This window comes from Cryptomeria japonica, chromosome 5 (assembly GCF_030272615.1).
Source record: "Cryptomeria japonica chromosome 5, Sugi_1.0, whole genome shotgun sequence".
Taxonomy (NCBI): domain Eukaryota; kingdom Viridiplantae; phylum Streptophyta; class Pinopsida; order Cupressales; family Cupressaceae; genus Cryptomeria; species Cryptomeria japonica.
The window spans coordinates 746,196,979-746,207,705 of record NC_081409.1 but is presented as its reverse complement, the minus strand read 5'-3'; positions in this window follow the sequence as shown (position 1 = coordinate 746,207,705).

Sequence of the window (10,727 nt, the reverse complement as noted above, 5' to 3'; positions counted from 1 at the left end):
TTTTTTTAGGCTAAGAATGGCCTATAAGTGCCTCAATATTGACTTTAAACTTTTCTATGATATACAGAAATGGAAACTTGAATATCGTGGCATCCAAAAATGATCTTGAGTAAAACCTCATCCAAAATGTTCATTTGAAAATTTTGTGTCTTTTGGGGTAATTCTAGACCTGTATATGGTAACTATATATTTACTAAAAGTAAAAGCCTTGTTGTTTTGGATGTTCAAAATTATCCAAGATATTTTATCATAAAGAGAAAAAATCATATTTTTTTGTTAATGTAAGATTTCTCTTACACCTTTCAATTCTTTTGCATGTTCAATTATGTTTTAGAGGAAAGAATCATCTCCAAGAAGGTTTCTAGCTCTTTTTTTTTAAATGATAAAAATATTAGACAAAAGTTAATATCCCATGAAAACCATGACATTTTAATGATATTTGATTTAAAAATAAATATTCATGATTTTTTCATGCCTTGGATTTATAAATTATCTATGTAAAAAAAATATAAGAAAAAAACACTTATTTTTGTATCACATTAACCTTGTATTGAAAAAAAAAATTAGTATATATGAATATTTTCCTTATGGATGTATCCTAATTTACTTTATTCTTTTACACCTATTTTTTTTCAATTTGAAGTTACCTCAAGTCAATGCTTTTGCTTCCACTTTTTAACATACTATCTCATAGCCTTGGCATAGACTATCTCACTATTTAGTGATATATTTTTGCTCTCAAGATACACTTGGTTTGATACCCCTTAATGAGGGTTCACTCTACCTGACACATTCAACAAGTAATTATCACTTTCAGATTAATAAATAAATACATTTGAGGTGTACTGCCTCTCCCTAATTCATCTTGCTTTTAGTACACCCATAGATCATATTGGTATAGCTTAGTCTACTTTATGATGATTTGATGGTACCATACTATGTACTAACCCTATTTCATGACTATAATGGATATGATGATGATTTTGATAATGGTTGGTTGTTGTGGTTGTCTTCCTACTATATTCATTATAGGAACGATATCATACCACTCGTCACGAGCATGATATGACATTGTGATTCTCTATCACTTCCCTAATCATTTATAATATATTGTTGTATATGTTGTCTCGTGGTTATTGGTGGTTGCAACATTGCAAATAAGAGACATCGACTCCACCTGGTCTCATAGCTTTGAGCATGTCCTTACCCCAATGGCAAGTTGTTGGAGATGGGATGAGTTCCCGCTAGTCACTCTAGGCTTAAGTTGTCATCCTTGTCACCTAGTATTCGATTCGATTTGGTGGTAGAATTTTGTGGTGATGTGAGTATTTTATTATATGATTTGTTAATATTGTATTCATATAGTTTATTAATGTTAAATTAAATTAATTTATGGTATAGTTTAGACATTTAATTAATATTGGTAATTTATTGTTCAGATTTAATATTTATTAATGTTATTTGATTAATGTTTTATTTGTTTATATTTATTGAGTTGATTTAGTGATCTATTATTTATTATTTTTTTAAAAAAATTTTTATTAAGATAAATGGGTTTTATAGGGACCCAAAACCCAAATCTATCCAAAAAATAGATAGAGTTAACTAGAATCTAACCATCTGCTAAATAACAACAGAAACAAGGGATGCACACTAGGGAGTCAAACCACAAAAAAATACCAGAAAAAAAAGAAGCAACTAAAAACAATTAAGAACTTTCATAAGCTCAACATTCTTCTAGATCGCTCTATTATTGATCTCCTAGAGTTCTTTCATGATGAACCTCGAACTGCCTCTTTCCTATTTTTTGCTCCTAGTCCTAGTATAGGGCACTATAGATGCCTACACATCTTGGTTTTTCTTGTCCAGGTTAATATCTAAGGATAGGTCGAATGTGGTCATATGAGCTTTCTTCAAGGCGATTTTTGCATTCACTCTTTTGAGGCCTTCAACACTGTTATACATTGCCTCCTTACTAACCTCCACCAAGCCCTTGAGTTTACCCTTTAAATACCAGATTTCAATCTCCAACCTCTCAATCCTAGCCTCATGCTCTATCTTCATGACCTTAATATATTTGACAATGTTTTGGGATAGCATCAAGAGTTTATCAATTTTTTCAGGTGTCATATTCTCAATGAAACAGTCAACAAATATCCTTGATCCCCTATTTCAGAAAATTAATTTCACCAAAAACCCATTGGAATCATTTCTCCTAATTAGCAAATGAATTGCCTACGAGCTTGTTAAAATCCATTTTGTCACATTTAATCTCATTAGGGTCCATATTAAGGGGAATATCAAGTTTAATTTCATTTTCCACTTTTCCCTGAATCTCCACCTTTCGTCCAATCTTTTGCTTTTTAAGATTTTGTGAGCCCAAATTTTGGGGATGAGAAACAATGGATTTCAAATTTTTCACAACCCATATAGGTGGATTTTTGCTGCTACTATTTGTACTAGGTGTGGGCTTCTGCAGGGGACCCTCATCCTCCGGTGGCTTATATTTTGAATCATCTGAAACATGGATGTCATTCCAGTCCATAGTAATTTTGCCCTCTACTCACCAAACTCCATGTCTAAAACATCATGCAGCTCCTGGCTTGCTAAAGATTTAGGGTTTCTTAGAACAGGGGAGGGTTTAATCTCACAAGCCTTAACATACTCCATAATTAGGAGGATAAACCCCTCATACAAAACTAGGTTTTCCTCATTCTCAAATGCTTATGAATGGAATACTCAAGAGATGACAATAAATAAAATGAATTGAAATTATTTTATCATGCCTAAAGTGATTCAAAATAGTGAAATGATAGGGAAAAATAATGGCACAACGACCATCAAGGGTTATGTACCTCATAATAAACTCTTCCATGTCCATCTAGAGCTTTAGAAGATCCTTTCGATTGTAGCCTCCATCCAAGTTCTTCTTGACTCTACTTCTTTCACTATTTTTGTCATAGAAATTTGAGAGGGCTTCTTCCAAATTTTTCCTCTCATTATAGAATTTTTTACCTTGCATGCTAAGTCCAATAATCTTAGCAATGCAAGGTTCATAAACCTGGAACTCCACTCCATACATGCTTAGAACCCCATTATTCTAGTTTCTAAGTGAGCTTGTGGTTCTAGCCATGAAGTTTTCTAACAAATGGTTCCATATCCCCATCCATGACTTCCCTCTAGACCTCAACATTATTCTCCCAAATCTCACATGATGTCGGCTCCATTCTATTCTTGTCTTCCCCATAAGATTGATTATTTTGTAAAATTTTCTAGTAACACTAAAACCAAGCTTCAGACAGACGATAACAAACTAGACCCACAGGAAAAATCAGGAAAGTCATTGCCACTTCTTTCTATGAATAGCTTTACACATGTGAAAATTTATCATAATTAATGCTCTATCGAGGCAATATTTTTGGCATCCTCTGTTACCAGTTCACACAAATTAAATGGAAGGTATTCCCTTCCCACCACCACTTTTCATCATCTCTAGCTTTGTCAATATTTGTCACGTGGTCTATGGGCCTATTACCCTCCCTCAAAACTTGTGAAATTTGAATTGCCTCAAATTTGGTAATCATATTGAAACACTCCTGTTGGCATTACAGTAGAATGAAAGATTGTTGGCATTTCAATAAGGATATTGAGAAGGTTGTTGGAAATAATTGATATAATTGAAGAAGGATGATAATTGTCTTAATAATATTATTTTGTCATTGATGTCAAGAGATTGATTTTCTAATTTAGTATGATGTTGCCATATCTTAAGAATTATGTTTTGATGAGTATTAAGAAGTCGGTAAGAGACACCGAAAGAATATGATAATAAAGAGGAGGAATAAGTTATTCAATGGGAAACTACTACCACGTTAGACAATGATGAGATCATGCTGTTTTGATTGTTTTGATATCCTAAACATGTTGTTTAATACTGTACTAAGTTACCAAGCAAAGGAACCTAGTACGTAAACCCTAAGGAACCTAGTCGGTAAACCCTAAGGTTATCAATGTCGGTAAATGAAGACAGAATGTCTACCGAGTGAAGTTCAGTGTTAACCGAGTAACAACCGAGTTATAACAGATCGTATTGGATAAATACAAGCATTATTTAATGAAGGACAATGGTGAGCTAGAGTTTATTAAATGATTGGTATGTCATACATGAAGTTTGTTAAGGATGTATGGCAATAGTAGACCGACAGAAAGAACTACAACTCAGATTGAACCGCAATAACCTTGTGCAACTTCCAAGAAATGAATACAAGTCCCAAGGCAAGGTAAAACATTTTCAGATCGAAGGATACATTGAACCTAGTCAAGTGTGAAGATCTAATGGCTAAGATTGATCAAGGGAAATGTGATCAAAGGAGATTAAGTGGTGAGAATTATTTATAAACAAGGAATTGTTAATAAACAATGTATGTGGGCAAATTGTAAGCACAGTGATGCTACAGTAATATTTACCGAGCATAGAAGCTTGGAGATCTGATTTAAGAATAGATTGGGAAGCCTAGCAAGCCCATCAAGGGACAAGATAAGTCTTATGACAAGATTGTTTTGAGCAAATAAGAATCTACTTTAGCATTTTAGATGCAAAGTTGCAAATATATGTTATTATTGTTGTTTATTTTGTAAGTGACAAAAATCTCTTAACCAAGTGGACTTAACAGTCTTATTTGTAAATCCTCTAACAAGGTGACATTCTAAATGAGTGTTTGAAATTCTTTGACGAGGTCATTTCTAACAAAGTGCAAGATGCTAACAGATCTAAGGGAAATCCCTTAATCGGTTCACATCTAGCAATGTGTTTGTAATCTTTAACAAGATTTGCTTTTAACTGAGCATACTCTAGAAGAGTATATTTCTTAGTGGGTCCAAAATCCCATAGTGGTTTTTCCCTATTTGGGTTTCCACGTTAAATCTGGTGTTACATGTGTTGTGATGATATATGTTCATGAGTTTAAAGGTTTTACAATTTTAGCTATTTTCTATAGTATATTCTACCGAGGTTGAATCTATTGGATATATTGAAGATTAAGTTTGTATGATTCACCCCCCGCTCTCATCCTATTATCTATTGACTTAGAGCTTTACTATTGGCATCTGTACTTAACAATTGGTATCAAAGCTTTGGACTCTAGAAGGAAAGTTTAAAGGCACTTGAGGCAAAGTTCTGAAGATATATAAAAGGGATGCACCAAAGTTGAAGAAGTCAAGTTTCTCTACATGGCAAAAAAGGACGAAGCTGCACTTATCAGGAATTGGAGAATATGCTACATATTATCTGGAAAATGATTACATTACACCAGGCACCTACCCAATGACAATGGAAGAGATAAAGGCAAAGCAAGAGCATACTCAAGCTATGATTGAAATAACATCAGCATTGAGTGACTCAGAGTTTAATGATCTAGAAGGTTGTAATGATGCAAAGGCAATGTGGACTAAGCTTATATCTGTGTATGGTGGTGATGAACTTGTCCAAAGAGCAAAGGTAGATAGTCTAAGAGGACAACTTGAATCCATGAGGATGAATGAAGGGGAAAACATAACACAATATAGTACAAGGTTGAAAGAGATTGTCAATCAAATTAAAGGAGTAGGTGGAACTATTGAAGAAAAGGATGTAACAAGTAAGTTATTGAGAACCCTTCTACCAACTTATGCTATTTGAGTCTCTACAATCAATGAATTAAGGTCTGTACCAAACATGCTAGTTTCCTTGGATGCTACTATCGGTAAACTACATGTATTTGAGTTAAGTAATTTTGATAATAGTGGGTCTTCAGTAAACAAAGTTGAATCTGCATTCAGTTCTAACACAATATAGTACAAGGTTGAAAGAGATTGTCAATCAAATTAAAGGAGCAAGTGGAACTATTGAAGAAAAGGATGTAACAAGTAAGTTATCGAGAACCCTTCTACCAACTTATGCTATTTGAGTCTCTACAATCAATGAATTAAGGTCTGTACCAAACATGCTAGTTTCCTTGGATGCTACTATCGGTAAACTACATGTATTTGAGTTAAGTAATTTTGATAATAGTGGGTCTTCAGTAAACAAAGTTGAATCTGCATTCAGTTCTTTTCATCTTGGTGAATCTAATGATTATAATGATAGAATGAATAAGTACTCTGAAGGAAATCATAGTGGAGAAAGTGAAAGATTTCATAAAAATATGGAAGAAGTACACAAATTGTATGAGGAAATCGGAAAGCAAGAAGAGTTTGAAGCACTATTGGCCAGGAGGCTACCGAGAGGCAAAGGTAAGTATAAAGGGAAACTACCTTTGAAATGTTTCAATTGTGATAAAATAGGACATATGGCTTCTAACTATCCTGACAGAGAATCTAGTGAAAAGAGAGATTACCAAGAAGACAGACAGAAAGACAATCACTACAAAGGACACCAAGACTTCAGAAGGAGAGATAGAAAGACAAGCCTAGTTGTTGATGAGGAATCCTATGATGATAAATCTGATGAAACTGAAATAGAGGAAGTTGTTTATGTTGCTATTAAAGATGGATCAGATGAAGAAAGGTATGAGGAAAAATCCCTAGTATCTCACATAAACACCAATGATTCTTGGATTATAGACAATGGATGCTCTCATCACATGATAGGTGATAAACACAAGTTTATAAAACTTGAAGATTATGATTGAGGTTATGTAAGATTTGGTAATGATGCCCCATGTCCGGTGAAAGGTAAAGGATCTATCACACTTCTTGAAAATGCTAAATGTAATGATGTATACTGGGTTGAAGGATTGAAATACAATTTGTTGAGTGTAGCACAACTAAACAATATAGGATACCGAATAGAATTTCAAAAGGGAATTGTCAAAGTTCATGACAAACATGGAAAGTTAGCTGCTACCGAGACTCAAACAAGAGGTAATACATTTCATCTTGACTCAACTCAGAACAAATGTCTATATGCTAAAATAGAAGAAACCTGGTTATGGCATAAAAGGTTTTGTCATGTTAATTTTGATAATCTGATCAAAATAAGTAAGAAGCATCATGTAAGAGGTCTACCGAGTTTGGAAAAACCTGAGAATGCTATGTGTCGAGGATGCCAGATGGGTAAGATGACAAGATCAAGCTTTACAAGCAAGTCCTACACCTCTAAAGGAATTTAAGATCTTGTACACACTGATCTTTGTGGTCCCATGAAAGTTCAGAGTTATTATGGTGATAAATATTTCATATTATTTGTAGATGATTACTCAAGGATGATGTCAGTATTGTTTTTAAAAGAAAAATCAGAAGTTTTTCAAATGTTTAAATGGTACAAGGCAAGAGTTGAAAATGAAATAGGAAGACAGTTGAAATGTCTTAGATTTGATAGAGGAGGAGAGTTCACTTTTGATGAATTTAACTTATACTGCAATGATCATGGAATAAAAAGGCAAGTATCTGCACCAAGAACTCCACAACAAAATGGGATAACTGAGAGAAGAAATAGATCTATTGTAGATTGTGCTAGAACCTTGATGATTGAAAAGAAGGTACCTCAAACATTCTGGAGAGAAGAAATAAGCACTACAATCTACACCCTGAACCAAGTACAACTAAAGAAAGGAACTATAAAGACACCATATGAAATCTGGTATGACAAGAAACCTAATGTAAGTTACTTTAAAATCTTTGGAAGTAGATGCTATGTTCATAAAGATGACAGAAATGGGAAGTTTGATTAGAAAAGCGAGGAAGGAATATTTCTTGGTTATTCTTCTAGAAGTAAAGCATTCAAATGTCTGATCAAATCATCTAACAAAATAGTGGAAAGTGCAAATGTGAAAATTGATGAATTTCCAGAAAGAAATGATGAAGGAAATTCCAAAGAATCAGAGAATTATGAAGAATTTGTTTATGTTCAACCGAGAAGTCATATCGAGAAAACTATTGAAGAACCTAAAGATTATATTCAGCTACCGAGTGATGAAGAAGATCATACAGAGCCTACCGAGCCTATATTAGCCAAATATGTCAGAAGAAATCATGCATCAAGTCAAATTATAGGAGATAAGGATGATCCAGTAATGACAAGGAACAAACTGAGATAGAACACATGTCTGATATCTGAATTTGATCCGAGAATAGTAAAAGAGGCATTTAACAATGAAGATTGGGTAAATGCTATGACAAAAGAGATTGATCAAATCAAGAAGAATGAAACATGGACATTGGTTCCAAGACCAAAGGACAAAAATATAATTGGTACAAAATGGATTTTCAGAAACAAGTTAAATGAAAAAGCTGAGGTCATTCTGAACAAAGCAAGACTAGTTCGCAAAGGTTATGCTCAAGAGGATGGAATAGATTATGGTGAGACTTTTGCACCTGTGGCTAGACTTGAGGGAGTAAGAACATTGTTGGCATATGTTGCTTTCAAGAATTTCAAGGTATATCAAATGGATGTCAAATCTACATTTTTGAATGGTATATTAGAAGAAGAAGTTTACATTGAACAACCTAAAGGATTTGTTGAAGACAAGGATAAAGATTAGGTATGTAAGCTGAATAAAGCTTTATATGGTCTAAAGCAGGCACCCAGAGCATGGTATGAAAGACTGCACTCTTACTTAATCAAGATTGGTTTTATAAGAACAAGTGAGAACAACAACATGTATATGAAGAATGATGAAAACAATGGTATATTGCTTTCAGCCATATTTGTTGATGATATTATTTTTTGTGGAAATGATTTTCAATGCAAGAACTTTGGAAATGAAATGTGCAAAGAATTTGAGATGTCATTAATTGGTGAAATAAAGTATTTCATACGTTTACAAATACTACAAATGAAGAATGAGATTTTCATTACTCAATCCAAGTATATAAAGGAAATCCTGAAGAAATTTGGAATGGAGGATTCTAAACTGGTAAGTACGCCTATGACTACCAAGTGTAAACTGTCAAAGAATGATGAATCTGCATCTGTTGATGAGACACTTTACCAATCTATGATTGGAAAGTTATAATATGTTGTTCATAGCAAGCCGGATATAGCACATGCAGTAGGTATAGTTACAATATTTTCTGTAGATCCTAAAGAAACCCATATGACAGCAATCAAGAGAATTTTTAGATACCTGAGAGGCACTGAAGATTATGGCTTAGTATATGAAAAAAGGAATGATTTTGATTTGAAAGTTTATACCGATGTTGATTGGGCAAGAAACATTGATGATTGGAAAAGCACAAGTGGTGGAGCTTTCTTCTTAGGAAGCATACTTGTAAGTTGGCTTAGCAAGAAACCAGGATGCATTTCACAGTCAATAGGAGAAGCTGAATATGTTGTTGTAGCATTGAATTGTACCAACATAGCATGGATCAAACAACTGTTGGAAGGTATAAATGAAAAGGTTACTGAGCCAGTAACTATATTTTGTGACAACACTAGTGCCATTAACATTTCAAAGGATCCGGTAATGCACTCTATGACAAAGCATATATCTATAAAGTATCATTATCTCAGAGAAGAAGTTCAAGAGAAGAATGTTATACTGGAATATATCAGTTCAAAGGAGCAACTTGCAGACATCTTCACCAAGCCACTACCTAAAGACACTTTTGAGTATCTCAAAAGCAAGTTAGGGTTCCTACCCCTATCTTCTATTCACTGACAGAGTTTGGTGACAACATCAATTAAGTGAATCTATAGAATATTATTTGTCGATTGATGCTGATTTTCGCACTTTAGGAGATTTTCTAAATGTGTGCAGGGAATTTTGAATAGAGACCAATTGCTCTGACCAAGTTCTAAATGCTACAGTGAGGCAATAACTTCACAGGAGAAGGAACCCTAAATTAGTTTTCTTTTTGGAATTGTTATCAAAGGGGGAGAAGACTAAATGATGACTAAATGAAGTAAAGGGAGAAGATGAAATGGAGAAGATAACAGAAGTCTACTGAATGGAGGAGAAGACATTAGAGAAGATTTCAGAATGATGAATGTTACAGCAATTCAAATCAATTAAATCAAATCAAGTTGGTTTTATCAAGTTGGTTTTGCCATCAATGCCAAAGGAGGACATTGTTGGCATTACAGCAGAACGAAAGATTGTTGGCATTTCAATAAGGATATTGAGAAGGTTGCTGGAGATCATTGATATAACTGAAGAAGGATGATAACTGTCTTAATAATATTATTTTGTCATTGATGTCAAGAGATTGATTTTTTGATTCAGTATGGTGTTGCCATATCTTAAGAAGTATGTTTTGATGAGTATTAAGAAGTCGGTAAGAGACACTGAAAGAATATGATAATAAAGAGGAGGAATAAGTTATTCAATGGGCAACTACTACCAAGTTAGACAATGATGAGATCATGTTGTTTTGATTTTTTTGATATCCTAAACATGTTGTTTAATATTGTACTAAGTCACCAAGCAAAGGAACCTAGTCGATAAGCCCTAAGGAACCTAGTCGGTAAACCCTAAGGTTATCAATGTCGGTAAATGAAGACAGAATGTCTACCGAGTGAAGTTCAGTGTTAACCGAGTAACAACCGAGTTATAACAGATCGTATTGGATAAATACAAGCATTATTTAATGAAGGACAATGGTGAGCTGGAGTTTATTAAATGATTGGTATGTCATACATGAAGTTTGTTAAGGATGTATGGCAATAGTAGACCGGCAGAAAGAACTACAACTCAGATTGAACCGCAATAACCTTGTGCAACTTCCAAGAAATGAATACAAGTCCCAAG